Source organism: Notolepis coatsorum, assembly GCF_963971535.1.
Source record: "Notolepis coatsorum genome assembly, chromosome: 9".
Lineage (NCBI taxonomy): Eukaryota > Metazoa > Chordata > Actinopteri > Aulopiformes > Paralepididae > Notolepis > Notolepis coatsorum.
In genome coordinates, this window is record NC_140173.1 from 130068821 (window position 1) to 130082850 (window position 14030).

The following is a 14030-nucleotide window of genomic DNA, read 5'->3' on the forward strand; positions in this document are numbered from 1 at the left end:
CGGTGCGCAGGCCATGGCAGGGAAAAGGAGGGGGCTACAGGCGCTCATCAAGGGGGTCTCGCCAAACGCGCAATGGACGCACTGTAAATTCACAGAGAGGTGCCAGCGTCAAGACAGCTTAGCCCTGAGCTAAATGAGGTTTTGACAGAAGTTATAAACGTTGTAAATTTCATCAAAACCCGACCCCTGAAAGCGCGCCTGTTCTCTGCGCTGTGTGAGGAGATGGGAGCTGACCATTCTGTAGTGCTGTTTCACAGCGAGGCAAGGTGGCTCTCGCGAGGGAAGGTGTTGTCAATTTGAAAGGTCACGATATTGGTGTTATTTCAATAAATTAAAAAATGGCCCATTTCATGACTATTTTGTTGGGGCGAGGGGGGGGGGGGGGGGGGGGGGGGGCCAAGATATTTTGGTCCGCCAAAGGGGGGCCTGACAGAAAAAGTTTGAGAAGCACTGGTCTAGGGGTTAAATAAGTCCTATGAACAAAATGTTTATGAATCTGTTGGTGATCTGGGTTGCGTGAGGATAGCCAAACATTTTCCCAGACTGAATCCCAATCAAAATCTACATCCAACTCCTGGACATCCTTTCTCCAAATCGTATCCAGGTGGAGGTCTTTATACGAGGACATAAGTAAATGGCGATAAAAGTCAGAAACGAAGCCTCTCGATGTCTCTTTGTCATAAAATAATTTGTGAAAGCGGTGATGCACTAGTGGAACGTCCCATGGAACGCCATGAGCCTTCAGAGCTGCTCTTATTTGTAAATAAAAGAAAAAGGAGGTTCCGGGGAGATCATATTCGTTGGATAGATCCTGGAAAGAGCGGAGACCAGAGTTATCGAAGATATCCCCCAACGTGTGGATGCCTTTCTTTTCCCATCTAGGGTACCTAATAGGTTGTTGTCCAATAAGGAGAAGATTGTTATTAAATAGAGGGGAATGCGTGTGCCATTGATGGCGGTTAGTACCCACTTTCTGGGTGTCACGCCAAGTCTGGATCACATGTGTGATAAGAGGGCCAAATCGTAATTTGCATTGCTTAAAACCCTGTAGAGCCCAAATATAGAAAAACATTAGCAATTTTTTACATATAGGAGGCCTCTGATGCAGAAATGAAAGGGTTTTCAGAATGTTTACATTTTCCTACGTTTTTAGGGAAATGTTGTAACATGGCAACATTGGTCCTAGCTGACAGCAGAATTTCTGTATTTGTACTCACATTGTCTGAACAAATATACAGAACAACTAAAGGTTATTTTGCAGGGTTGATTGCTTACTTAGCCCCATAACAGCATTTAACATGAATAATAAGCACACATCAGTCATATATTTTTATGAATAGACATTTATTAAAAAAAAATAATAATAATAATAATTTTAAAAAAAACGGGTTAAGATTGTATTTACAAAACAGAATTGTGTCTTAGCCATGTTCTAGCCTACTAGCCTCATTAGTGTGGGTGACCACCGACACTATTGTAATCTATACTATTTATTCCGCCGATTTTTGTCCAGTAACTCCTGCGAGAGCTTTCATACCACACACAAGTGTAAGGTATCAAAACGACCGGCTTGGTCCAACTCGAGTTGCTATTACCTTTTGGAAAGTTTCACCGCACCGTTTGGCTACAAATCGACTTTACACAGGAAATGTTGGTCCATAAGGAATGAATGGCAGAACATTCTAGAACATTTGTGATGTCACAGTATGATGTCATAATAGAACATTCTAGAACATTTGTGATGTCACAGTATGATGTCATAATAGAGGCATCACCCACACTTTCACAATTTCCCCACACGGAATTGTCTAGTTCTTTTTATTCTTGGTCTGTTCAGCAGAAATCCCGAGAGTGGAATACCGGCCGCATCCTGCTAGGTGGCAGTATCACCCACCCTTTGAAACCTTATTTCACACTGTGTGTCACATCTAATTTTGTCCGGGCGGAGCATTTATTACTTCTGTTTAATCATCTTCCCTTTATTAATTTGCTTAGATCTTCTGTACACTTGATCTCAATATGGTGTTGAATGAGCTCAGTGAGCGAGCTCGGTGGTTGCACAATTGTAACATGTTATTCACCGGCAAAGATGCAAAGAAAATTCATAATTTATATTCTCCTTTGTTTCATTACAATTTACTCAAGCCTAGTAACAGATACAATATTTCTGACACTGGGAATACATACCCCCAGGTCCCTAGATGTTCATGCAACATGCAAATTGACCTTGTAGAAGTGTAGCAATCTTCCATTTACTTAGGCATGTACCTTTAGGCGGAATTTCTGAAAATAGGGCTACAGCTTAACAGGTTAAGTAGTAATGATTAGAAGGATTCACACAAAAAGGGTTTGAAAATGGTCAGGGTTCTTAGTCAGGGTTTTTAGTGAGAATGTAGGCTATATTTCTGCTTAAACCCTTTGATCATTTACATTTACATTTACATTTACATTTAGTCATTGTAGGACCAGTGTAACTGAGGGGTACAATTCCCTGACTGTATTGTTAGATATGGTATTATTAAACCACTACCTCTTGTACTTTAACTTCTGGCCATCCAGTACATGATATAAATATGATGAACACTTTCCCACCTGATGAAACGAAGTCCACACAAATGTACAAATCGAATATTTAATATAGCAAAAGGTATATACAACGTTCACTTGTTTACACTTATGATTTGAAATGCACTTGTATGGCAAATGAGTATTCGTAGGTAAATCAACATTGAATGTCCAATCTCTGGTTACGCAGGGAGTAAGTATACAACCTGGATATTTAGGAAACTATAGCGATGGTACTTAAATGATTATAGCTGGATACACTAAGGGGGGGGGGGGTCCCGCTGGTTGTAAGACAGTAGGAGGGGGGGGTTAGAGAAGCCGCTGGCGGTATCCCATCTGGCCGACGATTTCTTGGGAGAATTCAAAGTCTTGAACACGGTGCCCACAGAACCTCGGTCCGCAGACGAATACAGCTGGACCCTCTGGTGGACGGTAGCTGCCGGTCCACAACGGAGAGACGTGAGGCGACCTCACTGGTGTAGAGCGCCGTCTCACCTGGAGTCCTCTCCGGGGGGTAGTTCCAACACTCCGCAGTGTTGGCCGTTATCCATGGAATAATCAAAGCACCCAAAGCATAATCCAAGCCGTGGAAGGCTCGCCGTCGTCCGGGTAGAGTAATCCAATATACAGGTCCAGTCGCCCTGGCCCGGAGCTCCTCGGATGCAAGCACCACTAGTGGTCTGCCCAGCCTGGTTAAGCGTCCAGATAACGTCAGGAACGATGGGGGTACTGATAACTTTATAACTCTAACCGAACGATGCACCATACATAAATAGACTATTATTAGCTTAATAGAATACGTCCAACTCGACGGTATAGTGCCAAACTATGACTATTCAACTATTAATCCACACGATATCTCAATGCCTATTCTGAGGCCAAGTAGGCCTTACTACACCACACGTGCGTCGTGGGTGAGGCTTCGCGTCTGTTACTCTGTTGGAGGGTAAAGAACTGGACTAAAAGAAAGTTCTACTTTACTTGCGCCATATATATATGCGCTGTGAACAAACAGTACCACTCGTATCTCGCCAGACGTATTCCTACGCGGAACCGGGGCCTGCCACGACATGTTGGGCGGCACGATTGAACTTGAACCTAGGGGTATGGCTGATGGCGCCAGGTTCTCGTCCAATGGTAGAATGAAACTATTATGGGCTGTTTAGTAGACTAAAGGGATATTCAGTGCATATTGTACAAGGAATATACAGGGGGTATCAAACGATATACAAATACTATTTAAATATATATATATAAATAAATATATATATTCGGTTTAATCTGATCCTTCACAACAGCCGCCCCCTAATTAGTCCCACCTAATTAGCTAAGCAGAGACAGATTAACCGCACTGTCTACCACTCAAGGTCCGCTGTAAGGGTCAGTCAACTCACAAAGTCATGGGGTCATGGTCATCATCGATAGTGTCTGGGAGTCGGGGCAGTTCTATTAGCCTCGCCACGGGTCGTGTGTAAGTGCGCCCTTGGACGAGTACTTCAGCTGCTCGGACCTTGCCATCGGCACCGGTGATCACTTTGCTTACGCGGCCAGCCGGCCACATAGCTCTGGGTAGTGACTGGTCGATAATCATGACGACTGTTCCTTCTGTCAAATTGTCTCTCTCTTTTACCCACTTCTGGCGGGTCTGTAGAGACGGTAGGTAGTGGAGTAGGAAGCTGCTCCAAAACTTGTCAGCTAGTACTTGACTGTACCTCCACATTCTTCGGCCGTTCGCTTCTTCAGGCCTGTACATTGTCTGGGGTAGCGCGGGGTCCAGCCGCGCCATTAAGAGTGTGTTGGGGGTGACTGGGTCGACATCTGCTACATCACTGGAGACGTATTTCTTTATGATCAGCTCTGTGACCTTGTGTCGGCTGTTCAAGACTATCGGGTACTTAATGTCATCCGGTAGATCGTGGGCTCTCCGCAGGCGACCACCCACTCTGATGAGATTATGGGCGTCAATCTCGGGTGCCAGGTGGAGCAGTCTGCTGTCTGATGGGACGGGCTTTCCTCCCCGTAGACAGTCTAGCTCATCGGGGAACGAGTCTCTCTGGGCTCGTTGTAGTAGAAGAAGTTCTGCTTCTTCGTAGTCAGCTGCTGACATGTCAGTGGTGGACTGAATCTCTGGGTGGTGCCACAGGAATGTTCTCTGCTGCGCACTCTCTAGGGTAGTGCAGTCATCTATGTTGGGGTCTGTGGAGGCGACTGTGCTCAGTCCACAGGACATAGGTTTCTTGTTCTCAGCCTCCTCGTTACTTGCTTCCCGTGGGGTGGGCGTAGGCCACTCTGCTTCCGGGAGCTTGAGGAATTCTGGTCCGTCACTGTAGATGTTGCGACGGGTGAGGTCATCCAGAGACATTCCCCGGGTGATGACGTCAGCTGGGTTGTGTTTGGTGTCCACATACCGCCAGCTCGCTGCTTCTGTTAACTCTTGAATCTCGGTGACTCTGACTCCCACGAAGACTTTGTATCTGCATGAATCAGATTTGATCCATGTGAGTACTGTCGTGGAATCTGACCACAAGATTGTTCTGTGCACCGGAATGGTGAGTTCACGTTGGATTAACGTGGCTAGATGCGCTCCTGCTAGGGCTGCGCAGAGCTCTAGACGCGGGATAGATTGTTGCTTACGTGGGGCTATTCTTGAGCGGGCCAGGATGAAAGCAGTGTGTATCTTCCCTTCCTTCTCTTGGGCACGCACGTAGGCCACCGATCCATAGGCTACTTCGGAGGCGTCGCTGAAGACGTGTAGATCAATCTTGCATGTCTCTGGCCTCACTGTGGATGGGAAGTAGCTGCGGCATATATTGACGCCTGGGAGTGAGCGGAGTTCCGTCTCCCACTCTCTCCATGTTGAGGCAAGGTGTGCGGGTATTGGGTCGTCCCAGCCCTGGTCCTTGTCCCATAGTGCTCGTACAATCATCTTTGCCCTGGTGGTGTAAGGTAGAATACATCCCAACGGGTCATATTGTCTGGCGAGTGTTCTGTACACACTCCGTCTGGTGGTCGGTGTCGCAGTCGACCTTCCCTGCTCTGTCAGGGGTTTGTGTCTATAGTGGAGCGAGGCTGTTTTGAAGCGCCAGACTAGTCCTAGTGTCATTTCTTGGGCTTCTCCTGGGATGGTCGCCATCCAGGTCTCGCTGCTGGCAGCCTTGTCCGCGGGGGAGAGGCTGCGCAATACGTGCGGGTCACTGCTGGCCCACTGCCTGAGATCAAAGCCGCCTTTGATCAGGGAGGCGCGTAGCTTGATTAGGAGAGCCTCGGCTTCTTCTTGAGTCGAAACGCTTTGTAAACAGTTGTCCACGTAGAAACTGTTCTTCACACTGTGTCGGACCTCTTCATCTGCTGTTGGGTCCTCTGCGACGTGTTTCTGTAGTGCAAATGTAGCACAGCACGGGCTGCATGTGGTTCCGAAGGGGAGTACTTCCCACTGGTAGATGGCTGGGTTCTCATCTCCGATCCTCTCTCTCCATAGGAACCGCAGCAGGGGCTTGTCCTCCTCTACTAGTCTCACCTGCAGGAACATCCCTTTGATATCCCCGCTGATAGCCACCTTGTCCTGGCGGAAGCGCAGTAGCACGCCTAGTAGGGAGGGGCCGAGTGTGGGGCCGGGCAAGAGCTCTTTATTCAGATTTTGGGATCCGATCTGGTAGCTGCAGTTAAACACAATGCGATCCTTGCCGTTGTGATGGACCTTGTGATGCGGCACGTACCATGATTCGGTCGTCTGATCGGCCTCTTTAATGTCAATCTTTGTTACGTGTCCCGCTGTGATTAGCTTCTCAATCTCAGCGCGGTACACACGCTCTTGAGCGGGGTCTTTGGCTAGGCGCCGCTCTGTGTTCAATAGATAGCGCTCCGTGGCGTCTTTCTTTGCGTGAAAGGTGGGCATTCCCTCTCGCCTCAGGAGTGGAGTTGCGTATCTCATCACTCCGCCGACTGTGACTCTCTTTGTCCCCTGCTCGAGTAGGTTGATGGCGTAAATGTCTTCTTTAGAACGAATATCTTTCTTTTCGTTCTTAAAGGGCATTGTCTCTAGTGTCCATAGCCTCTCGACATGCTGCAGGAGAGTGGTGTCTTCTTCTGTCGTTCTGGAGTGGAGGCAGCTAGTGGCTGCTGTTCGGTTGAGAGATTTAGCGAGGGGGCCTTGTAGGGTCCACCCTAGGCGGGTCTCGACTGCTGCAGGACAGCCTCGGGGTCCTGTATGGACCCGGTCAATCGGGACTATGAGTTCTGCATGGTCGGAGCCTATCAGCAGGGTCGGGGTAGCGCCGTCTATGAGCGGGATAGGTAGTTGTCGCAGGTGCACATATTTATCCATCAATTTGGCGATAGGGTAGGTGTACTGCGATAGTCCTATTTCTTGGCTGGTGAAAGCATTTGTAATCTTATACCGTCGCTCTGGCTGCCCGTTTGCTGCGATAGTGAAGGAGACATTCTCGCCCTTTATCGTCTTTAAATCTCTTCTTATTGTCCGAATCGTCATTTCGTTCTTGCTCCCCCGCAGTCCCAGCTGGGCCGCAGCGGACGCGAGCAGAAGGGTCTTCTCTGACCCGTCATCAAGGACGGCGTAAGTGTCCATGACTTTATCTTGGTAGCTCAATGTCACACGGACTACCTTTAAGAGCACTTGGGCGCCGCTGCTGCTGGCGGGGTCAATGTACATGACACTTGCCTTGGTGCCGCTCGATGGTGCAGGTGGAGGCCGTCTTCTGTTACTTTCGTGTAGTATATCTAGATGGGCTCCGTCGCACCGACTGCACCTTTTCTTTAGGCGGCATTCGGCTGCCATGTGTGGCCGCGCACATCGGTAACAGCGCCTGTTGGACTTTATCCATTGACTCACTTCTTCTGCATTCATCTTTGTGAATACAGTAGGTCACATTGTGACAGCCAGTGTTCTTTCTCACAGTAGGGACACACTATCTTCCACTTCTCTTTTCTCGAGGGGGTACTGTGGCTCTTACTGCTCGGTACTGACTCTGATTGGTGCATGACAGTCACCGATCTTCTTCCATCATTTATTCTCCTGGGTCCCTCTCTGGAGCTTGGCGTGCTCCGCCCGAATGTATCCAGTCGTAAGCTGCTGACTTCTCTCGCCAGGAAGTCGGCTAGATCAAGGAGGGATGGTTCGGGGCCGTTGGGATCCCGGTAGTCTCTCTGCCGCCTAAAACGCTCTTGTCTTGCGGGTGGCAGCTTCTCCAAAATCCTCTCGACGTTAGAGTTGGCGTATAGCTCATGCATGCCCTTTTCCCGTTGCGCTCCCAGCATCCCTACCAGGGACTGCACTTTGATTGACAGGTCATCTAATGAGCGATTGTCTGTGGCTGGGGGTAGGCGATCAATATGCCTTATCTCTTGGATTACGTAATCCCATATACGTCCATATCTCTGATCCAGCGCCGCCAGGGCCGCTGTGTATGGGGTCGAAGAGGTGGCATAGGCCAGCGCTATATTGTGCGCTCGCGGTACTTTCAGGTGCTTCAGTAATATTGCATACTTGTGGCGTTCATCAGCGACATCCACCATCATTGTCTCTAAGCACATCCGGAGCTCCGTGTACTGTGCTCGACTCTCATAGGCGAAGTCTGGAAACGACGGCGTGGCAATGTATGACGCCGTGGATGGCTGATACATCGGCGAGCGTTGGGGGAGAGACCTCCTAGGCGAGTCCCCTCTTGCGCCTCTCTGTGGGCTGGTACTGACAGGGTACCATGGCCCGCTGGTCCAGGTGCTATTCCTCGGGGCTGGTCGTGCGTCGTGCTCACCCGTGAATAGAGTCGGGGGTCTGTAGCGCAGCGCCGCGGGGGTATAGCCTGGGCTGTACTGGACCTCCTGGTCCGGTGGAGTACTGTGCTGTCGTCGGGCTTGGTTCTCCTCCTCTCCCTCTTCTTCCTCTATCAGATCTTCCAGATCCTGTAATCGTTTATTTAGCTTCTCCGCAGTGTATGCCGCTCCTTCCTTGTAGCTGGGTCTCGCTTGGACCGGTCTGGGAAGGGGGTCTGTGGGGGGTATAGGCTCGGTCTGTTGGTCAAGTTCAGGGTCGCTTGCTCGGTGAGGAGACACTGCCCTTGACTGTTGTCTCGACGAGTTCCTTGAACCCCTGGCGGAGGGAGAGGGTGTTGCCTTGCGGATCAGCTGCTCCATTAGCTGCGCTTGTAACTTGTCGCGCTCGACTTCGCGCTTGGTGAGATCTGCTTCTCTTTGGGCACCGGCAGCGGCGCGCTGGGCGTCGGCCCGGTCTCTTGCCATATTCTCTTCCGTCTGAAGGCGTCTCATCTCCAGGCGTGTGTGCTCTTCTTCGCTCCGTTGTTGCGCTTGGAGTTGTTCGCGCTCGCTGAGCGCCTGTGCTTGGAGTTGTTCGCGCTCGCTAAGCGCCTGTGCTTGGAGACGATCGCGTTCACCCTGAAGTCGATCGCGTTCGGTAGAGGCTGTCAGGCTGACGAGGAACGCCTGTTGTAGCATCCTCTCCGCTTCGCTGGGGGAAGGCGGTTGTGGAGGTGAGCCGCTCCTGCATGAGCCGCTCCTGGGGGTACTCGTTGGGGAGTCCTGGAGCTCTATTTCCTCGGCGCTCTCCTCCTCTTCTTCCGTGTAGAGTTCTCTCTCTGTAGGGTTGTCTTCCTCCCGGGGCTGGTCGGGGACTACTTCTTCGGTAGTGGCGGGGGGTAAAGGCATGTCAGCTCCCTCCTGGTCCCCACCGTGAGCTTGGTCAGTTACATTAGGACCTACTAGGGCCTCTGTGGTCGGGGAAACCTGGTCGTTAAGGTCAGACATAATTTTACTTTCTACTTTTACCGCGTTTACCGTTTGTCGAAGGCTAGGTAGTTGACTGACAGTGTAATCCTCTAAGTACTGAGGTGGCTGTCGTCTGCGCCGCGGGCGTTCTAGGTTAGGAGGACCGTTTCGTGGAGTGTTCATCATAGGCCATTTCAATATTAATAACACTATATTAATATTACACTAGTTACCCTCCGGCTCGAAGGACCAATTGTAACTGAGGGGTACAATTCCCTGACTGTATTGTTAGATATGGTATTATTAAACCACTACCTCTTGTACTTTAACTTCTGGCCATCCAGTACATGATATAAATATGATGAACACTTTCCCACCTGATGAAACGAAGTCCACACAAATGTACAAATCGAATATTTAATATAGCAAAAGGTATATACAACGTTCACTTGTTTACACTTATGATTTGAAATGCACTTGTATGGCAAATGAGTATTCGTAGGTAAATCAACATTGAATGTCCAATCTCTGGTTACGCAGGGAGTAAGTATACAAGCTGGATATTTAGGAAACTATAGCGATGGTACTTAAATGATTATAGCTGGATACACTAAGGGGGGGGGGGTCCCGCTGGTTGTAAGACAGTAGGAGGGGGGGGTTAGAGAAGCCGCTGGCGGTATCCCATCTGGCCGACGATTTCTTGGGAGAATTCAAAGTCTTGAACACGGTGCCCACAGAACCTCGGTCCGCAGACGAATACAGCTGGACCCTCTGGTGGACGGTAGCTGCCGGTCCACAACGGAGAGACGTGAGGCGACCTCACTGGTGTAGAGCGCCGTCTCACCTGGAGTCCTCTCCGGGGGGTAGTTCCAACACTCCGCAGTGTTGGCCGTTATCCATGGAATAATCAAAGCACCCAAAGCATAATCCAAGCCGTGGAAGGCTCGCCGTCGTCCGGGTAGAGTAATCCAATATACAGGTCCAGTCGCCCTGGCCCGGAGCTCCTCGGATGCAAGCACCACTAGTGGTCTGCCCAGCCTGGTTAAGCGTCCAGATAACGTCAGGAACGATGGGGGTACTGATAACTTTATAACTCTAACCGAACGATGCACCATACATAAATAGACTATTATTAGCTTAATAGAATACGTCCAACTCGACGGTATAGTGCCAAACTATGACTATTCAACTATTAATCCACACGATATCTCAATGCCTATTCTGAGGCCAAGTAGGCCTTACTACACCACACGTGCGTCGTGGGTGAGGCTTCGCGTCTGTTACTCTGTTGGAGGGTAAAGAACTGGACTAAAAGAAAGTTCTACTTTACTTGCGCCATATATATATGCGCTGTGAACAAACAGTACCACTCGTATCTCGCCAGACGTATTCCTACGCGGAACCGGGGCCTGCCACGACATGTTGGGCGGCACGATTGAACTTGAACCTAGGGGTATGGCTGATGGCGCCAGGTTCTCGTCCAATGGTAGAATGAAACTATTATGGGCTGTTTAGTAGACTAAAGGGATATTCAGTGCATATTGTACAAGGAATATACAGGGGGTATCAAACGATATACAAATACTATTTAAATATATATATATAAATAAATATATATATTCGGTTTAATCTGATCCTTCACAACAACCAGCGATTTAACATGTTAGGTTTTTCTTTTATTTATTAAATTGTAAACGGTACACTTAGGGATGGGTACCTTTCACATTTGAACCGATACCGGTACCGGTACCTGTGAATCGATACCGGTACCCAACGGTACCTTTTTTCGGTACTTAAAAAAAAAAAAAAAAAAAAAACATTTTTTTTTTTTTTTTTTTTTTTTACTTTTTTCTTTTCATGTCAACGTTCACACGCACAATATATGCTTACCTAGGATTTGACTTGATTCAACAACAAAGCAGTCGGAGCAATGACAAGCCGAAAACTGTCGAAATTTAATTTACCTACCTCAGTCGTAAAAAATATCCAAACTTCAAATAACTACAATATCGACAGTTTTCGGCTTGTCATTGCTCCGACTGCTTTGTTGTTGAATCAAGTCAAATCCTAGGTAAGCATATATTGTGCGTGTGAACGTTGACATGAAAAGAAAAAAGTAAAAAAAAAAAAAAAAAGTAAAAAAAAAAATATTAATAACAAATATTTTTTTTAATTTTTTTTTAATTTTTTTTTCGGTTTCTCACTTGATTCGATACTCGGTACCGACGTGTTTCGGTTCGGTACCTCAAAAGTACCGAATTCGGTGTCGTGCGCGTTCCAGACTCCCGTTATTGACCTACTCTGGCTTCAATGGTATGCGAAACTCAAAGACCTTCGGATATTACACCTACAGTCATTTAGCTGATGCTTTTATCCAAAGCGACTTACAAGTTCTGTACGACAAGTCATCAGGAAGGGCACAACTCAGCTGAGTAACAATGTTCATCAAAGTGTTGAGTGCTACAGTGTAGGTTAGTTTATTAGGACAAGTGCATGACAGTAAGGTTAGTTAGGGTTAGATTGACAGAGAGAGCTGTTTCTGTAGAAAGAAGGGCTTGGATATGAGAGGGGATTTTTACAGTGAATCGCTGCCTATTCTTTTTTTCTGGAGATGCTATAATCTGTTCTATTCTTTTCGACCTCTGTTAATCCCTTTTATTTTAGTAATTCTAAATGATTCTGACAGCGTAGTCTCAAAGGCTAGCTTATTATAATAAAGAAAAACATTGGGAAATATGTTAGTATTTAGTATATATTAGTCCATCAAAACAAAGAGAAAGAAAGAAAGAAAGAAAGAAAGAAAGAAAGAAAGAAAGAAAGAAAGAAAGAAAGAAAGAAAGAAAGAAAGAAAGAAAGAAAGAAAGAAAGAAAGAAAGAAAGAAAGAAAGAACGAAAGAACGAAAGAACGAAAGAAGGAAAGAAGGAAAGAAAGAAAGTACACCTCTAAAGAAATGTGATGGTGCAAAACATGCTTGAAAACATCACTTTAAATATAGAGATAATTAGAGGGTTTGCATCTTGAGCAGAACAAGAACAAGAAGACTGGAACCATACAATGTCATTACATACAGTGGTCTAGGCTCTGAAGTAGAGGGTTAACATAATCTCACATCTAGATATTGTACCTTTTCCTTATATTCTTTAGAGTGTACAGATAATGGGAAATATGAGTGAAAGGCTGGGTTTGATTCTTGATTTGGTTCCAGACACAGTGGCTCTTTTCCCATTCTTTCACATTTGACCAATTCTGGCCATAGGTGAACCTAGTCTAAAAACGAGCTAGCCTTCTCACTTGACACTTTTCCTCCCAGCGCCCTGTAATCACAGCATCGACAACCAGTCACTGGAGAGCCTCTAGATATCGAGCGATTCATTAGCGGAGTTCACTTCAGAGTCAGACCTGACCAATTCAACCGAGAAAGTTCTCTGGGAACTAGGATTCAAAAGGAATCCATGTGGCTTCCACATATGTCATGACCAACACCCACGGGTCATGACAAATCTATCCCTTAAAGGTCAGACAGCAGATAGCAATCAGCACGGAACATCCTGGGGGGAACACATGGAACAGAATGTCGCTACCGTGGCTGCAAACAGTTGCACTGCATATGTTTTTTATATGGCATCAGCAAACAAAACATTAAGGGAAGGATATAGAAGTGTATACTGTGTCTAATCTTGCATATCCAGTATAGCCATCAGAGATGTTGTTACATGAGATTGGCTATCTAAACAATTGAGAGCTGGTGTGGGGCAGAGCAGGCTACAGAAAACGATGCACATTTGGAACCTCCTTAGCTGTAGGCTTACAGTATTTACAATCTTTCAATGACAAGGTATGCATTGATAAACATGGAGTCTGAATCTGAATATTTTCACAACAAAAGCAAAACAACATTGCAACAGACGGAATACGCTTTCATGCATTATAGTTTCAACACTGACATGTTTTGTATGGTTCATAATTAATTATAGTTAATTGTAAAATAAAGACATGCGTTTAATTGTTGTCAAACTCTATAAATAGCATTTGGAATAGGTCTTTCCGAATGAATGCACCATGGCTTATCTTGCGTTATCGGAAGACTTGTCACAAAGTGCGCTCTGCAGGGAGCGTGTTTTCAGAGATAGGGCAGATATATTTGCAGAGAGCACATAAGTAGAGTCCGCTACCCGAGACACATTCTCTTTGATTTGTGCCGCAATTTGGGACCCAAATTGGAGCGTGAACAAAGCGCACAAATGCCATCCATGTGCATAAGTTCTGCATATTCAAGAGATTGGAGAAGGATCGGGTATTTCCCAACCCCCCATGAGTAGGATTATGCATGCAGTGTTGAATGCCATAATTTCCCTATTCCCCAACTACAAATAATTCCCATATCAAAACGAACAGCAGGTCGAGATCAAGAGATGGTTTTACGCCATCGCCAGGTTTCCCAACATCATCGGAGCAATATACTGTACTCATGTAGCCATCAAAGCACCATCAATCAACCAATTCAGCTATGTGAATAGAAAGGGATTCCACTCTGTCAATGTACAGATAATCTGCTATGCGCATTTGGCTGATAAATATTGTTGCCCGATGGCCGGGAGGAACACACAATTACTGTATTATGCAGAAGAGTTTTGTGGGCCTTTGTCTCCAGGGAGGGGCTGTTGAAGACTGATGGCTTATTGGTGAGTGTTACCAATTTAGGCCTAATTCTATTTAATTCAATTGT